The sequence below is a fragment of the Lissotriton helveticus genome, chromosome 7 (assembly GCF_964261635.1).
Source record: "Lissotriton helveticus chromosome 7, aLisHel1.1, whole genome shotgun sequence".
Taxonomy (NCBI): Eukaryota; Metazoa; Chordata; class Amphibia; order Caudata; family Salamandridae; genus Lissotriton; species Lissotriton helveticus.
In genome coordinates this window covers 1,687,627,363-1,687,644,629 of record NC_136068.1, presented here as the reverse complement: position 1 = coordinate 1,687,644,629, position 17,267 = coordinate 1,687,627,363, and positions in this window count along the sequence as shown.

Here is a 17,267-nt window from a genome sequence, read left to right as displayed (position 1 = left end):
CATCAACAATTATCATAGTTACAAGGGTTGGTGGCAGTAGCTCATCATCGTTGAGGTTGTCCGGTATACCCTCTATAAATTTGATATGGGGGAACCGATGGCCCAAGTCTGTATAAAGAGGCTGCCAGCATGAATAAAGCCACACAATGTTGTTAGGGGTTTGTGATAAAGCAGAGTTGGCATTTTCTAAGAGCTTTTTTATAAAGTAGCTTTTACCACAGTTTGAGGGTCCTGCTAGCACGCAGGAGAATGGATACTGTAACCTGGTGTCCATGCTGTGGCGGCTGTCTCTCTAATGGGCCTAATAACCATAAGGCAGTGTTTTATAGTCGGTGGTCAGGACCCTTTTATAAAAAACAACTCGCAATGTTTTATGTAGAGGCTGGGTTGTGATTTCCCACTTCTTTTTGGATCTGACTATGCAGGGCTGGTTCACGACTATGGTTTTAGCATTCTCAGAATCGTCTGCTGTGGCGTATTTGTGCACCAGATTCTTCAAGCTATCAAAATTGATTTTTAGGGTGTTGCTGACATTTAATGTTATCCCTTTGACCTTCATACACACCTTGTTCTTGTTGGTACGGTATCTGTATGTTTTAGGCCCTGAGGAAGTATATTCTTTTATATACTCGTCCTTATCTAGCTCACTGGTTAGATTACCCAGATAATCTCCTAGAGGAGGGTCTTCATCCCCCGGCTTGCTCAGAAAAATCACAGAATCTGTATCGTGATACAAGCAGCGATCCTGGAGCTTATCCATAACCCCGTAAAGCTCTAGACGAGCGTGGGCTGTCGTGAAGCAGGCTATGAAAATGTTTATGTTGTTACTCGATGTGGGGTACTCTTGGGCATATTTCCAACACAAAGCCGCGGTATCGTCATCGATAAACTCGCAGCTGGACACCTCGTAGCATGGGGCAAACAGGTACTTGAACAGTTCATCAGGATCTGATATTAAGGTAGTATTTGAAAGGTTTGTGCGCTGTGCAAATTTTCCCCATAAGGAGTTGAGACAGAGTTTGGCTAACTGTCGGCATGCAGGATTGACCTCTATCAGATGGGGTCGTAAACGGATACCCTCGTGAGCGTAGTAGTAATCGATGTATTTCTGTTTTGCATCCTGACTAGTACACCATTCAGGATACCCTGAGGCCTCCTGCTTGTCTCTGAGAAACAAATTAATGTAGGGGGCAAAGAGTTGTGTTGTAGTGCTCTTAAAATGCCACACTTCGTGTACTCTACCTAGCCTGTACCCTTTCTCTAAGGCAGCTTGTACCTCGATGCTACACCAGGTCCCTGTGAGCATCCTTTGTTCATCGGTGTGTCTGCAGCCGTCAACCTCTTTAAGCATCGCACAGGTTCGGCACAGGGGGAACATTAGCTTGCCATCGACTCTGCATGGTAACACCGGGAAGTAAAGCTGCTTAGGAGGATAGATTTCACATTTGATAAGCCCAAAGTATTCGACTAGGGGCTTAAAATCTCTATAGATGATGGTGGGATGACCCGCCGGGTACAACTTCATCTTGTTCACAAAAGGGTACAGACTGGTGAAATCATAGTAGTGTATTTTCTCACCAACGGCCTTGTACAGTTGTATGGCATTTGTACGCCCCCCAAATAAGGCATCTCCGGGCTCCAAAGGTGTGGGTAAATCATGAGTCTTAAGAAAAGAGCAGAGGTCTGTGTCGGTAACATGTCTAACCACTCGTGCTCCCAAAGAACTCTCATAGCAAAGCCCCGGTTTTCAACATACTGGGCCTTTGTCAGAGTACGTCTGTATAAGTGTTCAAATTTGGCACCCAGTATTTTCTTATACTCGTGGGGCTTGTAACACTTGGGGCAGCTGTGGTAAAAACAGCCGTTGAATTCAAAGGCTGTCGGCACACCCTTAATTACAGAGTACCCGTCCAGGTAATAGTGGCCCAGGCGGAATTCACCAACCTGTAATGCATGTTGAATCTGGATGTCTTCTTTCTCAGAGACGTACATGAGCCACTGGATAGAGGGGGTTGAATAACGTTTCTGTTTACCGTTATAGAGGTCTGGCGGTACTAGAGCGATAGTTTCTGGCCTCAAAAACATGTGTTTGTAGATGGACATACACATGGATGCCAGAGTGACGTTTTGAAATGGGTCTATGTATTCGACCGCTTGCTGCATTTCAGGGGTTTTGGATGTCGAGGCCTTGGCTTTTTTAGTCAATGTCTTAGGTTTCAAGGCCTTGACTTCTTTAGTCATAGACACCACAACATCTCTGAAGAGGTTACAAGCTTGCCGGAGGATCATTACATCAGCCTGACAATAAGCTTTCAACTCTGTTTGAAAGTGAAACTCCTTTTCACGGTTTTCAGAGTACCACTCTAGAAAGCTCACTTTCTCATCAGTCATCATGTATTCAACCCCGTAGCTGTCAGGAGGCGGCATGGGGCCCACATAATTCTGGTTAGCCCAGGTGTTAAAAAAGTGTGGAAAATAACCTTTACACCCTGGGAACCCAAAGGCCTTTGGCAGCTTGCTCAATTTCATGGGTAGGAAATTCAGGGTGTCTATGAAGCGTATTTTTAAAGGGCATACCGTCATCAGCATCAGTTTAGACCCCTGGGTTATGAGTTCCACCTGTATCTTTTCACGAATCATGTCTCGTAGAATAAAGAAGGAGTTATAGGCTTTCGAGTTGTGGGCGAGCATGGTATATCCTTGGAATTTGGCTTGAATGAAAGTGCTTAGGAAATCACCAACGCACGTTCGTCCCTCAAACTCCCAACTGTCGTCGGAAGTTAGATGGTGTGCGTAAATGTAGTTAGGCTGGTGTACCCCCGTCTTTTGTGTGCACTCTATATCAAACACTATATAGTCTTCGGTCTTGGTCTTCGGTGGACCTTTAACCATATAACACTGATGGTTGGTACCGGCTTTGTAAGACACATGGCACCGGGGACATATCATACCTTTACACTTGTGATCCACTGCCACATACCGCCCACACTCGCTACAGTCCTTTTTAGGGACGCAGCTGTAAGATTGCTCGTGTATGCTCAAACAGTTTTGCGAGCGACAAAACAACCTACAGGTGACGCACCTCACCTTCAGGGTAGCGTCTTCTATGCAGCCGTCCCTCTGACACATCTTACAACACATTTCACACTGGTGGTATGTTTTATTGTTGTATATATGGTCGCAGTGGGCGCACACATATTTGGCCCCAAGAAAACCTTTAAGGTTCAAGATACCGTAAAAATGATTTTCCATGTGGAGGACATATACGGTCTTGTTTCTCACAGGTTCCCCGGTTGTAAAGTACTTCCAGGAACCGCTGTGATAGAGAACTTTCACCGTCACGGCGAAATAGTTCTCAAAAAAACCTATATCACCAAAGCCGACCATCCGGTCAGGAGGTATTTCAAGAACCTTATGGGCTTCAGCAGCTCTAGACATAATGACAGCGTCAGGGGTCTTGCGAGTCATCAACAGACCCACGATGCTGGCCGCCAGACATGTATTGGCAGTGGCGTTGCTAAAGTTGAGCAGCCACCTCTGTTTCTTGCCAATTATTTTACTGTATAGTACGCTCTTTAAGGGTCTGGAAACACCCCCCTCACGCCCCCGTACAATGAGGGCTATGACTCTAAACGTGCCATAGGCGACTAGTTCCGCCTTACTCTGTAAAAGCCTTGAGAGGTTTTCTAAAAATTGCACAGCATCAAAAACATCTCGGGTCTTCCGCCTGGTGAACAACGGTGTGTCAAAACCCTGCCCCTGGAAGCGGAGTTGGAAAAAGTCATTAGGCCCCACATCGTGTAACAACCTTTCTATGAGCTCCTGCACAGCCTGATGTATAGCAAGAACACCATGAGTGGTTGATGTTATGTAAATGTAAATGTGTTGTATTTGTATAGCGCGAACAGTAACCCGGAGGCATCCCGGCGCTTGTACTCCTACCACAAGGGAACCCCTCCTGGCTTTTCCTTGTGAGGTGTCCACTCCTGGGCATCCCATGGTGAAACCAGGCATCCCTTGGGCATCGGGGGCCGTTGTGGAGACTAAGCAAGCTATTGCCCAGAGTTGCAGCGTGGGGCCCATGCTTAGATTCGGCACTGAGGCGAGAATATCCGGTCAGAGGAATTTAAGCCCGATCCCGCCGAGGCGGGAATCGAACCCTGGTCCCTGGCCAGCGTTCTGCATCAAGGTCTGCCGCTCTAACCATTGAGCCACACTTCTCCACTTTGATGTAGGTTAACAAATCTAAACTCCTCATAGTGTTCTACGGCCCTAAACCTCTCTACATTGCGAGTGTAACTCCTAACACTCTCTAAAAACAAGGGCTCTGGGCCCTCATCAGTAGGAGTGTGATTTGTGGAGGTGTTCTCTGCTGTGTCACTTTGGGAGGTCAGGGTGGGATCTGTCTCAGGGGTCCTTGTAAACCTGCGGGTAGCGCATAATCTCGCCTTCTTAAGCTTATTTATTAAAAGCCGGCGTTGCTTTGTACTATTAAGCCACTTTTGTTTTTTTTACGGGTCCAGGCTTTTCTAGATACCAAGCCCCAGCCTATCTGAACAGGTAGCTCGCTGTCGTTGGATGTCTTGTTCATGGAGGCCACCGCTACAGTTCCACCCTTAGGTACTTCTGAATGTTGCGTTGTTTGGAGTTTTAAAGCCACCCCCCCTACCCCTGATGAACAAGGGTTCAGGCAGATCAAGTCGTTTTACCCCTTTTCTAGGTTTGCCCGGCGTTAGCCGCTTCTCACCCAACTCACGATTACCAAACAAAGAGGCAGGCGCTGGAGACTGGAAAGCGGGGAACAGGAGTTTATTTCCGACGGAACAGAACACGTCAAATCAGACAACAGGGTATCATCTCGAGGTGCTCTCCTGACATCTCTGAGGCCTGCCCTCTTATACACTGCTTTATTACTTTATTACATGCAACACATTCTTGGTAATGCTTTGAAGTACGGAAAAGGCGTCTTTGGAATCCTCGGTTCAGGCCCGTTCCCACACATATCTACAGTAGGAGTCCCCACCCCTAATCTCAGCATGATGGCTATCGCGCAGCTGGACATTCCGCTGGGAACAGAAATGCGGGTAATCGATCGGATCTAGGGGTGTGAGGGCATTGATTAATCCCCGCTCCTTTGAAGTGAGGCGAGGTCTTACTGTAGGGGCAATAAACTGCATCTGTTGGGCTAAGTGATGGCCTGGGATCAGGCCGAACAATAGGGCAAGGAGGAAGAGGTTATCGAAGGGCCTGTTTTATGAATGAGATGAAAGGGTGTGGGGGTTCAGCACGGGATGTGGCTCGGAGGCAGGGTCGCGCTGGAGGTGCGTTTAGGGCCCGAGCAGGAGTGACCGGGGGCTGTCAAAAAGGGGGGGGGGTGTGCTTGCGAAGCCGGGGTGTGAGGGGGTGAGACGCCGCTATCGGCAGTAGGCAGGGAGATCATGGCATTCAAATTGGCTGCTGCTTACGCGCATGCATGGATCTGAAAAGAGACAAGATGGCGCCGATAATGTTTACGCCGCGATCTAGATTTTAACAGTCCTCCCTTTTCAACATATCTAGCCAGCTTGTTAATTTACGTCAATCCCCATTATTTTTCTTATTTCAAGGTCATACAATGCATTCATGTGTTCTGTTTTGAAGTCTGAAGTCTTAGGGCACATGCAGTTAACAATGAACAAACACAGAGGTGGCAAACACTGAATACCTAGGCAACACCCACACAGTATCACGACCGGTATCAATATAAATGTGAATAACCTCCATCCCCAGTCCTTCAAAGTGCCCCAAAACCAGCTTCCAAGCGACCATTCTTCCTGTTCCTGGTGAACTTCTGAGGAAAGTCTGTGGAGGTGTTCGATTGCTTTGTAGACTGAGGGCGAGTTATCTGGCACGTAGGTGCAACAGCTGGATCCATGATGCGGCATGCTCCTCCTCGGTCAGCTAGAACTACATCTAGAACAAGGCGGTTCTGAAGAGCCACCAGGTGGACTGCCTGAAGCTCGGCCGTATTGTTAGTGAGGATGCCAGCCGTGATGTTCATGGTCATTTCTACTGCCTGGGTCAGGTGTCGGATGGCGCGGCTGTTTGCCATTGGGCCCCACAGAGGAACAAGTCCCTTCACTGCATCCAGGAACTGTGCTCCAGTGGAGTCGGCTTGTTCAATGTCTCTTGCGCGCTTTTGCCGGTGATGGTTTGCTGGGGCCACGTACGTTGGAGGGAGCACGAAGGCGACGTAGCAGGTACCCCCCCAACTTTTTGGAAGCCAAGTGTAGGCTTTGGTGCCACAAACAAAGTACATATTCGGAGAAGCAACAAAGGAGGGGGGATCGATGGAGTCCAATGTTCTGGTGATGTGGCAGGAACTGTGACCCACCGGCTGTGTTCCCAAGCCTTCGAGGCACACGAGGCCCGTGACATTGATAACAGACAGAGCCACCGTCAGAGTGGCAGCAGTTCGTTTCTGTAAGTAGGAGAAGGTGGGTCTGGCTGGATTATGGAATACCTGCATTTCGACTCGCTCCTTGGCAGGGATGTCCATCTGGAAGGAGGAGCCAGAGGTCAAAGGACAAAAGGGAGCAGAAGTCCTTCCGGTTTTGTTCAGCCAGAACTCGTGGTAGAAGTGTGACACTGTTTGACCAGAAGTGGCGTTGTCCTTGTAGCTCTCTTGCAAGAGGGTCAACCAGGCAAGGCAATAACCATGAACTGAGAAAGGGGAAGGGATGAAAGGGATGGAGTGTCCAGTGGCATGCGGGAGCAACCCGCAGATCCAGCAGTTTGTGGCGTTGGTGGCAAGGTTGTGTTGGTGCAACAGTTGACCGAAGGAATTGTTCCAGAACTCCTTACGCCTTTCTCGGAGCTGAGGCGAAAGGGAGATCAGGTGATGTTCTTTCATAGTGGTTGGCTGTGCAGTGGTCAGCAATATCTGATGAGCGGGTGCGCTCTCTTCCATGATCCAGAGGGAAGTTATGAGGAGGAGGCAAAAGAGGAGGACAATAAAAAGAGCAATTGTCTTCGATTTGTGTATACTGTCAGTCTTTGGGCTTCGATAACGGGTATTTCCTGTTGCTTCCGTCGTCTTCTTATCTGGCGCTTCCATCATCTTCTTATCTGGCGCTTCCATCGTCTTCAAGGTGCTCGGTAGTGGGCAGAACCGCTGACTTCGTTTAGCCTCTCTTCGGGTAACCCTTGGTTGTGTTTAGGCTACCGTTCTGAGATTCAATTTAGTCTGTGTTCTACTTAGCCGAAGCTCCCTCCTTTCGACGCAGGAAATACCCTTCCCTGGATGGCACAGTGGGATCAGAGAATTTTGCAAGTTCGAGTGCCTCGGTATCAGGAAAACAGTTCAATGATGGCCGGTCTTTGTTCAGCAGTTCTTCTTGGGTGCTGACGTTTTCTGTCGTGGTCAGGGTCGAGGAGACCTTCTTGCAGTGGTGTGCATGCAGCCAGTGTCGCTTCCCCTCCACTCGAAGAGCCGTTCGGGTGGTAATCAGTACTTGCCAGGGGCCCGTCCACCGGGGTTCCAGACTCTTTGTCCGTTGGAAATTCCGGATCAGCACATAATCTCCCGGTTGGATATCGTGACCCGGACCCCTGGAAGCATCGGGGATGGCCTGCTGCACCTGCTGATGAATGACAGACAATGTTTTTGTCAATTTGCACAAGTAATCAGACAGTAGGACGTCTGGGACGTCGTGAACGGAGGTCGGTTTAGGGGCAGTCCAGAGATTCATTGGTCGCCCAAATACAACCTCGTAGGGGGTCAAATGGTGCTTAGTGGGAGTGGAGCGCATCGATAGCAATGCCAGTGGGAGGGCATCTGGCCATTTAGGTCCTGTGGTGGCCACTATCTTTGACAGTTTTAGTTTCAGGGTGGCGTTGTGTCGCTCAACTAAGCCAGCAGATTGGGGGTGAAAGACTGCATGGAACCTCTGTTTTACACCCAACCCTTTCAAGATGAGTTGGATAACTTCAGCGATGAAGTGGGGGCTGTTGTCGCTCCATAGAATCCGACAAAGACCGTAGCGAGGGAAAAACTCTTTCAGCAGTACCTTGGCAGTGGTCATGGCGGTGTTATCACGGGTCGGATAGGCTTCTACCCATTTGCTGAAAGCACACACAATGACTAATACATACTTCAGGCTCTGGCATCTTTCTAGTTGGATGTAGTCCATCTGGAGGACCTCAAAAGGATGGTCGGGGACCCCAAACCCTCCCCGGGGTACCACAGTTCCTTTCCCAGGGTTGTGTTGCAAACAGATAAGGCATTGCTGGACCAGGCGTCTGGCTGAGTCGGAGATTTTGTCGTTGTGCCAGACCTTGGAGATGAGTTCGATCATGGGGGCAGATCCTATGTGTGCAGGGGAGTGAGCCATAGTCAGTATGGGGATCAGGTATGAATTGGGTAGCAACCATTTGTTAGTGTCCTACGTCCGCCAGCATCCTTCCTCGTCTTTCAATCCCACCCCTGCCCATTCAGTCAATTCATGTGGTGAGCTGGCCATCTGGATGTCCCTAATCGTTTCCCTTGCGTCAGTCCATCTTTCTGCTTGTGACCTGGTCACATACATGTGTGTCATTGTCCTATTCTCAGCTGTGGTTCGGGCAGTGATGTCGGCCAGCGTGTTTCCCTGTCCGACTAAGTCTGTCACCTTCTTGTGTGCCTGACATTTGATTACCGCTAACCGTTTGGGGAGGAGGACTGCTTCAATGAGGGCGGAGACTAAATCTCCGTGGAGGATGGGCGTGCCGTGGGACGTCAAGAATCCCCTTTCCCTCCACAAGAGTCCAAAATGGTGAACCACTCCGAAGGCGTACTGGCTGTCCGTGTAAATGTTTGCAGTAGTCCCTGTCGCTATAATACATGCTCGTGTGAGGGCAATCAGTTCTGCCGCCTGTGCGGATCGCTGCGCGATGCGGGCAGTTTCAACTACGGTTTGAGCTGTGGTGACTGCATAGGCAGCTGAGGTGGTGCGGTCGGGGAGTTTTATGCAAGAGCCGTCTACCCATAGCTCTCCGTCGGGGTCTGTGAAGGCGGTGTCTCGGAGGTCAACTCTACTCCTAGTCTGTTCGTCTGTGAGGGTCACACAGTCATGTATGGGAGGGACATTTGGGTCGTTTTCGGGCAGGGGCAACAAGGTGGCTGGGTTCAGTGTGGTGCATCTTTTCAGCGTGATGTGGGGTGCAAGCAGAGTCACTTCGTATACGGTCAGTCGTGCGCTAGTCAGGTGTTGCGTCTTAGTCTGGTTTAGGAGGGTGTCAACAGCATGGGGCACTAATACCGTGAGGGAATTCGAGAGTACAATCCCCTCACTTTGTCGGATAGAGACAGCAGCGGCAGCTACGGCTCGAAGGCAGGCAGGCAAGGCTCTCGCTACGGGGTCAAGGGTGGCAGAGAAATAGGCACATGGTCGTTGTTTGGGGCCAATAGTTTGAGTTAGGACAGACAAAGCGCACCCCTCCCTTTCGTGAGTGTAGAGAGAGAAGGGCTTTGTGTAATCGGGGGTTCCTAGGACCGGTGCAGAACAAAGGGCGTCTCGAAGTTCTTTGAAGGAGGATTGGCATTCGGGGGTCCAAGGGAGTGGGAAGGGGACATCTTTGGCTAGTAGGGAAAGTAGTGGTTTTACAATAAGGCTGAAATTTGGCAACCACTGCCGGCAGAAGGAGGTGAGGCCTACCAGGGAGCGGACTTGTTTCTGGGTCCTTGGGACAGGGGTTTCTAGAATGGCCTGAATTCGATCGGGTGTAAGTTTTCTCCCGTCTTTGGACAAGAGGTGGCCTAGGTAGGTGACCTGATGTTGGAAAAATTGAAACTTCTTCTTGGAGACCTTGTGGCCATTTTCCGCAAGGAAGTGCAAGAGTTGGATGGTGGCTGTGACCGCAAGTGGAGTGGTGTCGGCCGCCAAAAGGATGTCATCGACGTACTGTACCAACACCACTCCCTCCGGTAGCTGAACGGCGTCCAGCTGCCTCTTGAGGGCCTGGCTATAGATGCTGGGGCTTTCTGTGTAACCTTTGGGAGCTCTACAAAATCTATATGAGCGGGATTTTAACGTGAAGCCGAAAAGGTAGCGGCTGTCCGGGTGGATGGGGATGGAGAAGAAAGCGTTTTTGAGGTCTATTACAGTGAAGGTGGTGGCTGTGGAAGGAATCAGGGTCAGAATGGTGGCGATATCTGAGACTACGGGGTACTGAGGTACAACTACCTTGTTGACCTCTCGAAGATCGATGATGAAGCGGTACGCTTTCTCATCTCCTTCGCCCTGCTTCTTCACAATGGGTAGGATAGGGCTGTTGCAAATATTGCTGACTACTTCCTCTACCACTCCTGCCTCTATTAGGGACTGGATTATCATCACCAATGCCTTCTCACCTTCGGGCGATATCCGATATTGTGGGAGTTTTGAGAGTATCGCATCTTGGCGGACAGTTATGCGCACGGGGTCGATCATCATTCGTCCTACGTCAGCGTCAGTCTTAGCCCATAGATACAGAGGCAGAGAGTCAAGTAAGGATGCGTCAGTGTCAGAGATGGAGAGCATGTGTTGTGCATGATGATGTCTGAGCAGTCGGGTTATCGTACAGAATGACTCGAACCCCGTCCTGTGAACACCTGATAGTAGCTCGGAAATGCTTTAGTAAGTCAAGTCCCATAATGGCATCGGGGGTGTTGGAGGAAAGCAGAAACGTCGTGTCAGTGGGGTTACTGTCCAAGTCGAAGGAGACCGGTGCGGATAAGGGGTTAGTGGAGGGCGTTCCATCAAAGCCTATTGATGTTATGTGTGAGCCAGACAAGGGTGCCCTTGGAATCAGTCGTTTAGATAACGCACTACGTGTTGCGCCAGTGTCTACCAGGAATGGAGATTTCATACCTAGGACCTCAGCGGTGACATAAGGACCTTGCTGGTCAACATAGAGCTCGACTGGATCCCTTCCTTGCCCTTGGCAGTCCTATGCGAAGTCGCGGGCATTGTCGCAGTCAGACTGTTGGCACTGATTCTGCCGGGGACGGTCAAATGTGTTCGGTCTGCCAGTTCTGTCATTGTTGGTGTTATGGGTGTGCCCCCGTCCCTGCTCTCTAGTCTTGGGACCATTCGTCGTATCCCTCGTCTCTTTATTTTTGATCATTTCCAGAAGAACCGGACATTGAGACTTCCAATGGCCAAATCCTTTGCAAAACGCACACTGGTTCTCATCGAGGTCGGTTCGTGGAGCGCCGGGTGCGGGTGTGCGGTCTCTAGGGGTGGATTTCTAGGGGCGTTCGATTGGTAATTTCCTCTATACTGTTCCCTTCCTGTCGACCCTCCTTGTAATTGAGCAATCATCACTCGTTCTTTCAAGTCCTTTTTCTTTTTCTCAGTCGCCCTATCGTTCTCGTTCTTTTGGTGTTCATAGTACTGAGCCATCTGAAGGATAGCTGCAGGTTTGGAGGCCCCCCAACTACTTTCACTCGTCTGTAATTTCTGGGAGACTTCTTGCGATAGACCCTTTACGTAGTTTTGCACGAATAGGTGTTGTCCGGTTGCAGTGGTCATGTCTTGGCCACTGTAGTCGGAGAACACCGTCTCAAATCGGGAGAAGTATTCTGATACGTCTTCCTGGGGTTTCTGACGGCAAGCCGTGACTACCGACCAGTCTACCTTCTTCTCTGGGATCAATGTCTTTAGCTTCTGAACTATTTTGTCCGGGAGTTCTAGTATGTCTTTTACAGGTTTCTTTCCGGGCTCTCGCTGCCTATCTAATTCACTGAGTTGATTCCAGGTATGTCCGAACAGGTCTGTGTGGTCGGCTTTTCGGATTTGCTTCCACACATCAGCCGGCAGACATAACCCGAAAAACAAATCAATGTCCGCCAGAGTCATTATGGTTGAGCCCAAGGCTGTACCTAGTTCGGTATAAAATGCTGTCGGGTTCTTTCTTAAATCGGGCAGGGTTTGCCTAAAAGTTAAAATATCTTGCCGATCCCATGGTTGATAAACCCAGTTGTACACGACCCTCCCCTTTGCATCTGCATGGTTGATATCGTCGTTCGTTCCCTGACCTCGTGGGGGAACCCAGTAGGGGGCGGCTTCTCTGGTAGACATCATAGTGTTGCCTACTTCTGATGGGGACCCAGTCATCTCGGGAACTGTAATCTTAACTTCTGGTTTCTGTTCCGTGAGGTGACGGAAAACCTCAAGCGTTTGCATGAAGAGGTCCGCCGCGTCACACTCGGCCTCGTCTCCAATATCGACTTTTCTGTATAACGCTGTCAGTTTAGCAGGACCCCGATTCTGATACCTATCCTCATATGCGTTCAGGGTGTGGTAACTAAACCGTAAAATGAAATGCCGTCTGTGGCTACCGGCATGCGAATTGTGCATATCCATCGTATATTCTTCGCTCTCCTTCCGTTCTACCAGTGCCTTTGCTATTTTGTCAATTCCCTCTCGCTCATCTTTGCTCAATCTATTCAGTCTACTCGGTGGCTGCTTGCTAGTCTTGGGTTCATCTGATGTCGTTACTAACGCGGCCGGAGCGGAGGCCGTGAGGGCTGGGGCACTAGATTCAAGGTTATCCTCATTTGCACTTGGAGCTGGCAAGTGCTGTACTAGGGGTTGGGAGGGGGCATATGGGGGGGGGGCATATAGATGATCGGAGGACCTAGCAGCAGCTCATCGTTCGCCCGTTGTTTGGAGGTCAGCTCAGGGTAGAGCGTAGAGGGGGTCCTAACAGGACACTGGCCTGTCGACTCAGATTCCTGCCTTCGTCTGCTTTCTGCTCTTTCTTTTATCTCTTCTTCTAGTTTCTTAGCGGCCAGGTGGGCTGCCTTTCGTAACTCTTTTCCTATTCTCGCTTCTTCTCTTTTCTTTCGTTGCTCTGCTTCTTTACGCCACATGCCAAAACTATCAAGCATAGTGGGCGTGGTTTTATTGTTGCAAAGGGCTGTTTCCAGCACGCTTATTTTTGTGTCATCGAAGGATCCTATCAGTGGCCACTGACTTTCCTGATCCTTTTTAGTATATTTATTCCATAACTTACTATAAGCTACGGCGACTAGTCCATATTTTAAAAACATGTCCTTATTAGGGGTGCCCTCCAGAGGAACCGGATGATCCACCTCTAATAAGCGGTCCGGGCTGAACCAACTACTGACCAATGGGGAGAAGATAGGCATAACGGGTTACAACGGGGACAAAAGTCTGCACTACCTATCCTTCACTACTTTGTGAAGACTGGACAGAATATTTCTATTCTGCAGTATTCGCAAATAGGGAATACCCAAAGAGCGAACCAATATCGAACAATTAATGTCCGTTCAATCAAACAATCAGTGGCGAGAAAGAAATAGGCACGACGGGTTACAACGGGGGCAAAAGCCTGCGTTACCTATTCTTCACTAGCTGCAAAGGAGGACAGAATACTTTTATCCTTACCCGTTTGTAGACAGAGAATTCTCGAGAAAACAATCCTCGAACAAGCAATGTTCGGGCAAACAATCAATCAGTGGGGGAGAAAAAATAGGCACGACGGATTACAACAGGGGCAAAGGCCTGCGTTACCTACCCTTCACTACCTGCAAAGGAAGAGAGAATGCTTTCTATTCCTCTCCGTTTGCAGACAGAGAATCTCCAAGAGAACCAACAATTCGGAGAGTAATACTACTATTTTCCAATCAATCAATCAAATATTTCACAGTTTGTCGTGTTACACGACCTTACCCGGACCGTATGGACAGTTTCTCGTCTTCCGCTTCCAGCGCCCGATCGTCCTCTATTCTCCGTAATTGCTGTGGCACTCCTGATGGTTCCCAGTCAGGACCGTAGATCACTCGAGAGAGGTCTGCTCGGAACCAGTAAAGTTCGGCTGATCGGCTGCCAGACGAGGGTCTATCGGGCAGGTGCACTTCCCGATCGTTGCAGTTGTTCACTCCGTCGTCGGGACCTCTCCCACTGGATCCACGTGTCGCTGATGGGCCCCACGTTTGGGACGCCAATTGATGAACAAGGTTTCAGGCAGATCAAGTCGTTTTACCCCTTTTCTAGGTTTGCCCGGCGTTAGCCGCTTCTCACCCAACTCACGATTACCAAACAAAGAGGCAGGCGCTGGAGACTGGAAAGCGGGGAACAGGAGTTTATTTCCGACGGAACAGAACACGTCAAATCAGACAACAGGGTATCATCTCGAGGTGCTCTCCTGACATCTCTGAGGCCTGCCCTCTTATACACTGCTTTATTACTTTATTACATGCAACACATTCTTGGTAATGCTTTGAAGTACGGAAAAGGCGTCTTTGGAATCCTCGGTTCAGGCCCGTTCCCACACATATCTACAGTAGGAGTCCCCACCCCTAATCTCAGCATGATGGCTATCGCGCAGCTGGACATTCCGCTGGGAACAGAAATGCGGGTCTAGGGGTGTGAGGGCATTGATTAATCCCTGCTCCTTTGAAGTGAGGCGAGGTCTTACTGTAGGGGCAATAAACTGCATCTGTTGGCCTAAGTGATGGCCTGGGATCAGGCCGAACAATAGGGCAAGGAGGAAGAGGTTATCGAAGGGCCTGTTTTATGAATGAGATGAAAGGGTGTGGGGGTTCAGCACGGGATGTGGCTCGGAGGCAGGGTCGCGCTGGAGGTGCGGTAAGGGCCCGAGCAGGAGTGACCGGGGGCTGTCAAAAAGGGGGGGGGTGTGCTTGCGAAGCCGGGGTGTGAGGGGGTGAGACGCGGCTATCGGCAGTAGGCAGAGAGATCATGGCATTCAAAATGGCTGCTGCTTACGCGCATGCATGGATCTGAAAAGAGACAAGATGGCGCCGATAATGTTTACGCCGCGATCTAGATTTTAACACCCCCTTCAAATGGCCGACCCTAGGTATGTTAGACCCTGCCCCTATGTATTGTCGGCGGTGAAGTGCTGGTTTATATGCTTCAGGCGTTGATCTTGAAGCTGTGGTACCGTGGTTGAAGGGGTCTAGGGAAACAGGGGTGTCTTGTTTGAAGGGTTCTATGGAAATATTGGGGTCTTGTTTGAGGGTTAGTGGGGTACCAGATGGGCGTTGCTTGAGCAGTTTTAAAAAGCGTCCAGACTTTGTCACTAACCTCTGGACCGTACGGCTATATTTTGGGGGTCTCTTATGAGCACCAGTGGTTGTGGGGGTCTTTAGGGGTTGGTACTGACATAGTCATGAATGTGTACCTTGTATGTCGGCCACAGCCCCCTGACACATCTGTATGATGTCTTTTTTACACACCCCAACCCTGGCCACGACCAGATGTTGGGCCTCCCTCTTGTTCCTGAGATTGGAATACCCCATATCCATTCTTATGAGTGCGCGGTTCGCCTGCCGTTTTAATTTTCGAACAGCCATCTGTATCTCTCTTACGTGTGTCTTCAATACCTCTTCTGTGTTTACAGACCCATCTTGTTCCTGCTTAGGGGGGCACACCTTGCAAGGTCTTATAAATGGAGGCAACACCCCAGTCCCATCTATACTGCAACCCTCGAAGGCGGGGCTGGACACGGGTCTGTACACGGGCATGTCCCATGGGATGGACACTGACCTGTACACGCGGCTGGCAGAGGTGCTGGCCTCGGGTTTGGACACGGTACTGTACACAGGGTTGGCAGAGGTGCTGGCCACGGGGCTGGACATGGGACTGTACACGGGATTGGCAGAGGTGCTGGTCACGGTACTGTACACAGGGTTGGCAGCGGGGCTGACCACGGGACTGGACACGGGACTGTACACGGGATTGGCAGCTGGGCTGGACACAGGACTGTACACAGGGTTGATAGCGGGGCTGGCCACGGGACTGGACACAGGACTGTACACAGGATTGGCAGCTGGGCTGGCCACGGGACTGTACACGTGGTTGGCAGCGGGGCTGGACATGGGGGTGTACATGTGGATGGCCGTGGGGCTGGTAGGGTCGTATGCTCCTGGAGGGGTACTCGGGGACAAAGGGTATGAGGATTGTGAGGAGGTGTCGTTGTAATCCTGGGGCCTAGTTGAAATGTCGGTGGTAGGGTGTTGGTCCTGGTTACCTGTGTTCTGTAAACCCTCTGTGCTCAAAGACCCCTGGTACATCGCTTCTGGGGTTCTACCTATGTTGTCTACCAACCCCCTCAACACCTCAAGAGAGTTGCTATTCGTGCTAGAAGGACCTTCTAGGGGTTGCACAGTATCACCTGTTGAGACCCTAGGCTGGGCCTGAACACTCACAACCGGCTTTGGGGTCTGCTCAGGGGCGTGCACCTCTACATGTACAGTTATTCTATTTGGCACTGTCTGGGGTTTCAGGACGCTTGGTGGATCCGGCGTTGCCTTAGGGTTGCTGAGGGACTCTGCTAACTGTAGCTTAGGGACCCCCGGTTTCAGCTTCAGATGTTTCCTTGAGAGGCGCGATGTTTTAGGGGGTTGTGGTGGCGCCACCTCTTCTACACCCCCCGGTACAACTACCACCTCCTTGGGGCTCAAGGTTGTATAGGTCTCATTCAGTGGAGAAGTGTGGCTCAATGGTTAGAGCAGGCCGACCTTGATGCAGAGCTCTGACCAGGGACCAGGGTTCGATTCCCGCCTCGGCGGGGCTCCGACTCATTAATTCCCCTGACTGGATATTCTCGCCTCAGTGCCTGTTCTGATCATGGGTCCCACGCTGCAACTCTGGGCAATAGCTTGCTTAGTCTCCAGAACAGCCCCAAAAGTGCTGGGATGCCGGGCTGCACCTGGGGGGTGCCCAGGAGTGGACATTTCCCAGGAAAGCCAGGAAGGGTTCCTAAGCGGTATACGGACAGCGCCGGGACACCTCCGGTGGAGGTAGCTGTGCGCTTTACAAATTCCGACATTTACATTTATTTTGTTTATTCAAGGGCTTAGCATCCTTTTTTTTAGATAAATCTAAGGGGCTAGCTTGGGGCTCAGGGTTGCTAGGGCTTTTCTTCTCAGGGCTTAAGAGCTTTGCCTGGCCCTCTTGGAGCACCTCCGTTGTCTTCTTCTTTAGGTTTAACGGTTCTGTTTGGGGCTCTGTGAATACCTTACAGGCCTTCACACGTTTTAAAGGGTTGGGAAGGTTCTCTGAGTCCCTATGTTTCTTCTTAAGGGAGGCCGGGCTTGTAAGCATGCTGCCAGTGTTGACCCCACCCCTGTGCAGAATAGATTGTTGTAGATGGTTGTTCAGCGTGTTGCTTGGTGTGTAGTAGGTAGAGAGTTTTTCCTGGCGTACACGCCTACTCACGCCTTCTGCGCCGCTTCCGTTGTTCTGGACGGATGTTGTTATGTCCCTTAAGGGCTG